Source organism: Branchiostoma belcheri, unplaced genomic scaffold (assembly GCF_001625305.1).
Source record: "Branchiostoma belcheri isolate BF01 breed outbred unplaced genomic scaffold, Haploidv18h27 scaffold90, whole genome shotgun sequence".
In the NCBI taxonomy this organism is placed as follows: domain Eukaryota; kingdom Metazoa; phylum Chordata; class Leptocardii; order Amphioxiformes; family Branchiostomatidae; genus Branchiostoma; species Branchiostoma belcheri.
The window spans coordinates 667880-678495 of record NW_017804576.1 but is presented as its reverse complement, the minus strand read 5'-3'; the positions used below and the strand labels follow the sequence as shown (position 1 = coordinate 678495).

Below are 10616 nucleotides of genomic sequence, written 5' to 3'. Positions count from 1 at the left end.
ATTTTGAAGTTAGCTCTCATCTCCAGATTCAAGCACAGAAGAGGAGCAGTAAGATTTGTAATTAGGTTTGTTTTATAATATATGGTGACACCAAAAAAAATTTTTGTGCACCTAATTTTTAGGATGGGTGCACCAGTGCACCTATTCCCAAAAATGAATTTTGAGCCCTGCAGTTGTTTTTATATTGGTATGCGCTACCCGTATACCTCAACCTGCCAATACCAACACACAACCCACGGGTGTCCTAGATAAACGAAATACAAGGGGCCAGGACGGCAATAAAAAAAGGGAAAGGCTGGTAGGGCTTCTGAGATGACTGTAGTTTGAATTGAACCAACAGGTATGTATCAAATTTGCATATAAATAGAAATATGACATTTTTCACAAGTAGTAGGGCCAAAATTGAAGTAAATTACAGGAATCATACTGTATGTGCATACAAATTCATTTTAAGAAGAATGCAGAATAGAAATATGACATTCTTCACATACAGCAGGACTTTAAAATTGAAGTAAACTGCAGGAAAATCTTTCAAAATTAACTCAGTGACTGAAATTTTTTAAGAAGAATAAAAAATAGAAACATGACATTTTTTTTACAAACAGTAGACTTTGAAAAAAAATTAAGTAAACTACAGCACAGGACAACCTTTCAAAATGCAGGACACATTAATTGAGGCAGAGCCACACCAGTCAAGAACATTTCAGTAACAGCCCTGTGCTGCTGCCTACAAGTAACATACAAATAAATTTTTAGGATGAATGAAAAATAGAAATATGACAATCTTTCATGAACATAAGAACTTGAAAATTGAAGAAAACTGCAGGAAAACCTTTAAAAATGAACTTACCAGTCAAGAACATTTTAGTAACAGCCCTGTGCTGCTGCCTACATGTTTGACAACAAGATTTATGACCTGGATGTAATGGATTATCCACCGAACAAGTAAACTGTACCCAATAAAGGATTGAGTGTTCCCATTATACACCACTAAATATCACAACAGGCAATAGTTATATACCCAGGAAAATTCTTGGGAAAAGAGAAAAACAAGAAATCGTTGTAATATTTTGTAGGTCAAAACATGTGAAGCAGTTGTTATATTATATAAAATTGTCACTTGAGATTCACACTCACAGGCCATTGGTTTGCAGGTATGAACATGTCCACTTAATATCACAAGGCACAATTACTAGTTATGTCAAGGAAAATTGTTGGGAAAAGAGAAAACAAGAAATCGTTCAAAGTTCAAACCATGTAAAGCAGTTGTCATACACTGAGTAATATCAAATCGTCACTTGAGATTCACAGTCCATTGGTTTGGAGGTAGAAACATGCCCCAGTCAGAAGGGCTGCCCTAGCTGCCAGCAGGACTGACCAATCCTTCATACTTGACAGTCAGGCTGGTGGATAATAGAAGCAAAACTGACACCAGGTCATTGGCTGCAACAACCTAGCCTAGTATCCAGCCTTGTTAGCTTTAGTCCGCTACCCAAGATCCGCTCCCCGCCAACAAGCGGATCTTGGGTAGCGGACTAAAGCTAACAAGGCTGGATACCAGGCTAGCAACAACACCTCCCCCCCCCCTCCCCCCACACACACATCATTTCATAATAACCTGCCCTATATATACTTTAGATACACAAAAATTAATGAAAAAGATAACATGTAAAACTGGTAACCTCTCCCAAAGACAAACATAGACATTTTCAATCTACTCATGTCATGCCCCGACTTCATATCTGCGTACTTAGGCCAATATATATGCCGTGCACTACAAAAAAGAGAAAGTATTGTAACAGATAGCAACGTCTAACTCACATCATGTCATACGCCGTTTACGTTCATATTCTTGCCTGTTTTTATTTTTTCAGCCTGTTGTCTCAAATTTTTTTCATAAACACACACACACACACACACACACACACACACACACACACACACACACACACACACACACACACACACACACACACACACACACACACACACACACACACACACACACACACACACACACACACACACACACGCGCGCACACGCATGCACACACACACGCGCACACACGCACGCACGCACACACACGCACGCACGCACGCACACGCACACACACACACACACACACACACACACACACACACACACACACACACGCAGCTATTGCCAGCTGATATATATGTATATATATATCAGGGCTAAGAAAATTGAGCCTGTTAAACATAGCTGTACCACGCTTAGAGGATGTATGCATCAGTGCCATTATAGATATGCCAATTATACGCTTCTTTTTAAAATGGCAGGACAATTTCGCTATATGTGGGAGGGATGAATTACATGGTTAGACAGAGAATTACAAAATTGCAGTCAGACGTCGTGCTGGTACTATACATACTGTACACATTACGTGTGCACATATTTTTGACCGTGTTAAAATTATCGCAGTAAAATAGGCCTCGTAAGATTTATGACTTGGTGCTGGCAGTTTGTCTGCTGAATGTGCAGTGTGGTAAGTGTGGCTAAGGCCACACCAATTTAATTTCTTGGTTAACGGATTTTTCTAGGAAAATAATGGAGCGGGCGGGCGAAAAAAATAAAAAATAAAAACAGGCCTAGGCATCCTATTATGGCCCAAAATGGTACGACAGTAGTCATGAAGTCAACACACCGAATTTTTATCTTTATTTGCAAATCAGAAAAAAATGAAGCGGGCAAATCCGTTAACCAAGAAATTAAATTGGTGTGGCCTAAGTGTGGCTAAGCCCTTCTCATAACGCCAGGACTCCAAAGGCTATATCTGTATGAATATTTCAGCGTCAGTGGTGCTGTGTCCAGGAGAGATTGATCGTGTTAGCTCGGCCCTAATTATGAAGCAGGCATTTGGGTGGCTGATTACATCACGCCTTATTTGGGCAGGCCCTTTGGAGACAATTTCGCATACTGCGACCACTTCAGGTGCTTTATTTCCTCCATTAGCAAACATACAATAATACAAACAGACAGGTACATGTAGCTAGTCTTCCTGGAGTTAGACATGCATCTTACAAACTACATCAAAATTAAAACATTATTTACAAACAACTTAACGCATAGATTTACATTTTAAAACTTATAACACCACGTGTGCCTTCTCTCTCCTCTCACAGGTCCATGACTCAGGGTAGGAAATAAACAAAAGATAGCCCTGCAGTTCCTGAGCAAGCCGCTAGGGGGCCCAAACTCATGTCACTTCTTCCCCAGCATGAGAGCTACCTACCAGCCAAATTTCGTCACCCTAGCATGTCTAGATCATGAGATATCAAAACCGGAATATCAATATCAAAAAAATTTAGCTGCAGTACCATAACAAGCCGCTAGGGGGTCCAAAATCTAATCACTTCCAGGTCTCATCAAGCAATACCCACCTACCAAATATCAAGATAATCCATCTAAGCTTTCTCGAGTTATGCTGTTGACACACAGACACACACACAGACACACGGCCAGGAAAACATAACCTTCGTCAATTCTTGGCAAAGGTAATTATACATGTTAGTCTCCTTGCTGACTAAAGCTAAAGCTGGGCTAGTTGCTTGGGTTGGCAATGGAAATCCCCCTGGGTTATATATAGCAGGGAAGCCTGGTTGAGAATGGTAATTGAGACCAAAGTCAGCCCTGTTGCACAGTAATACCACCCAAGAGATGCAGCAGGTTGGTTACTCTGGGAGGATTAGAGGGAGGAAAAGACATCTTCTAATGATCAAGAGTGTTCTAAGAAAGGAAGCCTTTAGCATAGGTAGTAAGGAGAAATTTACCAGATAACAGTTGAAATTATACAAACCTACAATACCACCAGTAAGTTCAAACACTAACTTTACCAGTATATGGATTGTGCTAAAAAGAGATTGCACAAGATCACCTGTACACGTATTTCGTAGAAATGTTTTCATGAAAATGAGTATTCAATAAGTGACAATCATCAGACAAACTATTTGTAATTAACTGTAATATTAGCTGATATTTGATACAGTTATTTAAGCAATAACACCCAAGAGATGCAGCAGGTTGGCTCTTTTAGTAGGATTAGAGGGAGGAAAAGATACCTTCTAATGATGAAGGAAGCCAATAGGCTCTAAGTGTTCTAAGAAACGTGGGATAGATGCAGAGAAATTACCAGACAACTGTTGAAATACAGGCCTAACACCAGTATATTTTCCAGTTTTGATATTGGCGTGAAAAGATTGTCATAAAAATATGGCATCAAGCACGTAGACATTTGTATTTTGGAGATATTGTTTTTCTCCAAGTGGGGACTGTTAATCAACAATCACAAGGGTAAATATTCATATGTAATTAACTGTAATATTAATTTATAATAAGTTATAAATTTAAAGCAGGAACATAACAGCAATTTGCAGCCCTCCAAGAGAAGATGAAAAGATAATCCGTCATTTTTCTTGCATCTTGAAACAACGAGCAGTAATAAATCGAATGAAAGGAGATAACAAGTTAGCCTGGGTACCATCCCCAGTAGTATATTCGCAAACTCTATAACTGGGTCTGGACTTGCACACATATAAAACGATTGGTCATGACGTCACGTAATGAGCTAGCCCGAGCAGCGGGGCTTCATTTGATTGGCTAAGCCTCAGAGGCGACGGCCAATGTCGCGCCTGCATTATTCAAGTGATGTTTGTTGTTTTGTAAACACAGATCTTCGTGCGAGTGTTCCTTTTCTCGGCGCGTTCTTTTTCTTACCGGTAGGACGCCCAAAACATCACGAACGAAATTATTCAATGCATCTTTTTGCTCATTTTTGAGCGACGATATTCCGTCTAAATCGTCCAAAACGGACGTGATTGCGAGGTCAACATCAACCTCCGTGAGCTGAGCGGCTTGTGCGTCAGCCATGTTGATGATTTATCGCGGAAAGACTGACTACGGCTATATCATGTGCGCTTTAGCGTTCGGTTCGCCGTCGGACATGTTGATGATAAGGCGTTCGGACGTTCGAACGGACGCTAACGTCGCCGTTCGGACATCCGAACAGCCCTTACCTAATATGTACACACCCAAAAAAGGGCTTAGACGAGTAGGACCAATCAGCGCGCTCGTTCAAAATCTGAACGAATATTTAGACTCCAGACGCTACATATGTGTGCAAGTCCAGACCCAGTTATAGAGTTTGCGAATATACTACTGGGGATGGTACCCAGGCTAATAACAAGTATGAATAGCAGGGAGATAATTCCGTGCAATGGGTATAATATCCGTGCAGGGTAAGTTATGTCGCCGTAAACTCCCGATGGATAGCAGTTCCCGTCAGAAGAGCCCACATCCTGCAGTAATTGGACGATCTCTGGCATCTTTAATAACTCCTCCATCATGCCCGCGCAGGCCCGCGCTAAAAATAACCTGCACGACTCCTTGACGTCAATTACGCGTGATGCGGTATTGAAATGGTAAGCCGTTAGGAGGAAGGAGCTACTAGCTATAGGCCTAGGAAAAAATTATTGTGTTCGATGTTACGGTCCTGAAAAAATTAGGGTCGGTAGGTAGGGATTATCTTTTCTTTTTTTTTTCTTCTCTTTATTAGCCTTTACTTTAGCAAAAGTATACATTTTAACAAATTTAACTTGCTTGAGGACACTTATATTTTCGATGTCAATGTTAGAAAACTGATTTTACAATGTTTCATTACTCACTTCACATCATGGAGCTAGAAAAGGTCAATCGGTTTGAAAAATGTATGAACCTTACAGCGGTCCTCCGAAGTGAAGCGGGCGAATCCCAGAACCGACAATTTAAATTGGTGTGGCCTAACAGTGTTGTATTCGGCAGCCTGAACCTGTGGCCAATTTTAGACATTGTGGACATTTCTAGCAGCTGGAGTGTTTGTGGATATAATGAAAAGTCCACATCATGCCCCTCTAACATCTGACACCCCCCTGCTAGAGATAAACATGTAGCAATGGTGGGACAAACTCAGGCTTCATTACACAGGGCTCAAAATTCATTTTTGAGAATAGGTACACTGGTGCCCCAACCTAAAAAAATTTGGTGCACAAACAATATTTTAACTTTAAGTGCACCATATAAGATAGAAGTAGAATGTCAGCAAAAACTATAACTATGTTTCATTTCAAGAAAAGTGCTATAACAATGATTGTATTATTTTTTCTGACACATGTTAAGAATATGCTGTAAATACTATACATTTACCATCTTTACATAAATTAAACCTAAGAAAATATTTGAGTGCACTGGTGCATCCACAGAAAAAAAATTGGGTGCACAGCTCCAAATTTGGGTGCACTAAGATGCACATGCACCCAGTATTTCGAGCCCTACTACTGCAATAGGGGAATCAGAGAAATGGACAAGCAACAAGGCATCATGATATGTTATTGGTACTAATGACATGCCTTTATTAATCATTCCCTTAGTAATATATCAAATGTCTGAAGCGAGATGGTAGCATCTTTCTACGTGGACAGATCTCTGAGCTTTTTTAGTTTTTTGCGATATATCCAGTTAACAAAAACAAAGATGATGAACGGTTTAAGATTTATTAAACACAGAATTCAATGTGTTTGATATCAATGCTTAAAACTGTAACTGGAATTTGAGAAACTCTACTAAAAAGTAATGGAAATCGAAAACGTTACAGTTAACATTGCCAATCAGGTAGAGTCTTTGCACTGCTATAAAAAATTGAGAATTTGAACTTGGAAATGTGAAAAATCTTTCATAAAACTTATGTGAGAAGGAAGGATCAAAGGCATCTTGTGCCCCACCCTCCTCACTACACAGAGTGGGACAGAAATTCCTCTCGCCCAACATATAAACAAATCTGCTGTCAGTGGGGTGTTTTAACCCTTGTCCTGCGGGGCCCATATATATATGGGTTGCACATACAGTACCATCTATATAGTGCCCTGTATATGTGCGATTTGGGGGTGTTTCTCGTGCAACGCATCACACCGCAGCGAAACGCAACGAATGCGGAAGTAACTACGCCACCGTGGGGCAAAAAAACTCAAGGGTCTGTGACCTGATTAAGACATGAAATTATTTGAAAATATCGTGTAAAAATTGCCAGCAGGACAAGGGTTAAAAGGGAGCTGGAATGCACTGAAGTGCACCCACTTCAAAAGATATGCATTACAAGGCACCCTAATGCCTGGGTGTCACTTGGTCTGAACCCTTTCAGTAGTCAGACCTTGGCATATGGAAGGAAATGGCAGCATTGTGCCAGGGGGCTATCAAAGGACATCTTAAACATGGCTTAATTCAAATGTAGAGATTACTGTGTGCCGTGTGTGGTTTATCAAAAGGCACTATGTAACCATGACTTTTCTTTCTTTCTTTCCTTTCATTCCAGCATCAATAAAATAATGTAGTGAAACATATCTGCTGAACAGTGGGATATATTTTCATATACCTCCAGGAAAGGATGGGAAGGAAAATATTCTTCGCTTGCTTTTTTTAGCAAAAGTTAACTTTTTTCAGTACTTGATTATTTCTAGAAGCCTCTTAATTACAAAAAATCCTGAACCATATCAACTGTAAAATAAACAATGTGTCAGTCAATAACATAAGGCAGCACCTCATGTTCTCAACCATAACACGCCTGTGAAGTTCAGACTTTATATCATTGTTTGAAGTTGTAATTCGGCAGTTTTGTCTAGCCATCATGTACGCAGAAGTTCTTGTAACACGACCAGACAGATACTGCCCATATGGATAACTCCCTCATAACCATATCAATGCTTGGGTTCTTTCTGCCAGGCTGATAGCCAAACAAAATACCACTTGAGCTGGCAAGTCTTGGTTGCTCAAACAGAAACAAAGCAGGCCTGTGATGGCATCCACAAATACTATGAGAAAGGATCACTGCTGCTTACTTATTTTCACAGATGTAGAAGATACAAGGTCTTCCCTGACAGCGGTGTAAAATTAGACAGGTGACCAGGGCTTGTGTTGGGGGCTGGCCTGGGAAAGGTCTCTGTGCCTGGCCCTCTTCGTTTACATTCATATCTGCTGCACAAGTGTGCATTTCCTGTGCTGGGGGAATGTCAGGCAGGCAGACCAGCATAGAAATCTGAGAAAACAATTACACATGCATATGGCATGCCCCTACCAACACCTGGGGTACACTGCTGGCCATCCTGCACTCTAGCAGAATGTTATACTGTATACCATAAAACCTGCAGACTGAAACTGGGCAGCAGTGAAAGAAACGTTGTTCCAGTGATACTGACAGCTCCGGGCAGATGCTGCTAACTCTTCCTGCCAACTGCGTACACAGCCTGCTAATTTGCGGAAACCAAGTGCCCTAACGTTTGGGGCTGCCACTGTGATCCGCCCCCAGGCAAGATTACCGAAAAACGGCCACTTGGTAGGCAGACAACACAGGGCAGTTTTGGTATGTAAAAACCTAACAGTAGTACGCTGATACATCTTTGCCGTTAGGAAGAGATTGCTTCAAGATGCTAGTACCAGTAGTAGTGAGATCTGAAAGCCAAAAACAAGAAAGAAGACAGACCTACAAATTGAAATGAGAAAGACAGAAAGACAAGACTGGTGTGGTAAGTAGCCTGAGGAGACAGAAGCAGGATTTCCTGAATCCTGACCCAGACTTGTCTGCTGCCCCCCCCCGCTGTACCTGTCAGTAACGACAATGGAACAGCCCACAGGATTGCATTTAAATGTCGTGTCTTATCCATCGCAAATCCATACTTCACTCATAAAGGGTCTCGTGTGTGGGGGTAATATTTGGTTATTACACGACAACCTTTCAGAAGTCAAAAATTGTGAGGGCTACAAAATACAGTCAGTATGTTTGATGCTGGAGGGCTTCGAACAGATGCGATATTATGAACCCGAGTCAGCAAAATTGACAATTTCAACGAATACAACATTATTACAACAGGCTTGTGTGGAGGAATAACGGGACAGACATTTATGCAAGTCTAAAGACATCGTGACACCGGTGTTTCATTTACATTCAGTCCCATACCGGCGTGTTATTGTTATCAATGTATGTCAAATCATCAACACAACTGGACCAAGGCGACAGGGAAATCTATTCCACTACAAGGCCGTTCCAAGGACAGGGAGAGGATGATGATTCTCAGAACCGGCGATATCGTCGCATACATTTATTATATATAAAGGTGTATGATAAGTGAGGCCGGTGTTCCATTCCAGTGTGAAGCAAAGGTGAGTAGTTCACCCAAGGTATGAATGGGAAACCAGAAGGCCCAAAGGGCAGCAGCACAGGAATGTGGAGCCATTCATAACACAGGCCCTTGGGGAACCCGCCTGTTGGGGTATGCATGCATGCAGCGGTTGTCTGTGTTTCTCTGTGCTGCGTGTAACACATATTAGGTATTCACACAACATGGCAGGATGCTGCATAGCAAACTGTCAGAAAATGTTCATCGAGGGGCTTAACCAATAAACATACCTGCCTAATCCATATCAATGTGTAATGGTGCACAGATGGAGGGTGTATAATTGGTTACACTCAGCTGCCTAGCTAGAGGTTCTACAGGTTTGCATGGGTCAAAATGACAGTCTGTCAGCAAAACATGGGATAGGATCGGGACTGGTTTCTCTACTACTACTCTAGCAGGTCGTTGAGTTATGACTTTCCCCATCAAAAATTAGATTATATCCACCGGGCACAATTAGGAGACTGGGCGAAATTGGATTATCCCGTATTACAAGGCTGACTGGGAGTTTCTGTAAAAATGCAAATAGAAGATTTGGCATGGTCCCCGCCTCATGTGGTGCCGGGCATGGTATTTTGGCCACTCTTCACATATTTCAACAGAGGGAAGCATCCTGGCCTAGCCGAAATTACAGACAGACAACAGCTAGCTTTGATTTATTTGTGGTGGATGCCAACATACTTTTCCAGTTGAGTAGTGGTGTTAATGCATAGCTTGAGCCTTGCGCTGGCTAATACAGTCACCAGCTGGCTATTACTGAAAACACTGCCATAATGCGGTTTAGGCCTACACCTTGGAGTTGGGCCATATGTGGAATAAAACCCAATTTTTGTTCTTCATGCGCAAGTTGACAACCCGCAATCGCTCAGCGTAGTAAAGGGGATAATTTTACAACCTTATTTTTCAATTTTGGCAACAGGATTGACGTAGGGTTAGTTTCTGTATACAGGAAAAGTGTCTCTTGTATAAACTGGTTAATCTCTAAACAGATCTTTTGGTGGCTGCAAGACAGTATCAAAATTGACAGGACAGTATCAAATATGTTATGCAGTATCCATTTGCCACCCGAAATGTAAAGAAAAAAGATACCAGTTTACAAAACAGAAAGTAAAAAAAAAATGGCTAACAGTAACACGTCAAAAATAAGCTGAAGCCTCAACCTCTGCTTGGAGAGTATAAACTGGTGTTTACATTGACAACTGCAGACCCTATTCACACAGATTCCCATAGTTTATGGAAGGGTGTTACAGGGAGGGTCAATCATATGGTTACACCTAGGTGCGAAGTGACGCAGAGGTGTCCAGTTTTAACAACACCGACTGTTCTACCTAATCAGCCATAACAAGAGTAATCAAGTGACAAATACACACTAAAGGAAGTTGGTTGGTGGTAGGAAGGGA

At 41.3% G+C, this 10616-nt stretch overlaps 1 protein-coding gene across 1 annotated transcript in view; it reads right to left on the bottom strand.

Moving 5' to 3' along the window:
- The window catches only part of LOC109487924 (protein Smaug homolog 1-like), a 52214-nt gene that overhangs the window by 40181 nt on the left and 1417 nt on the right, over nucleotides 1-10616 (bottom strand). The window lies entirely within an intron of this gene.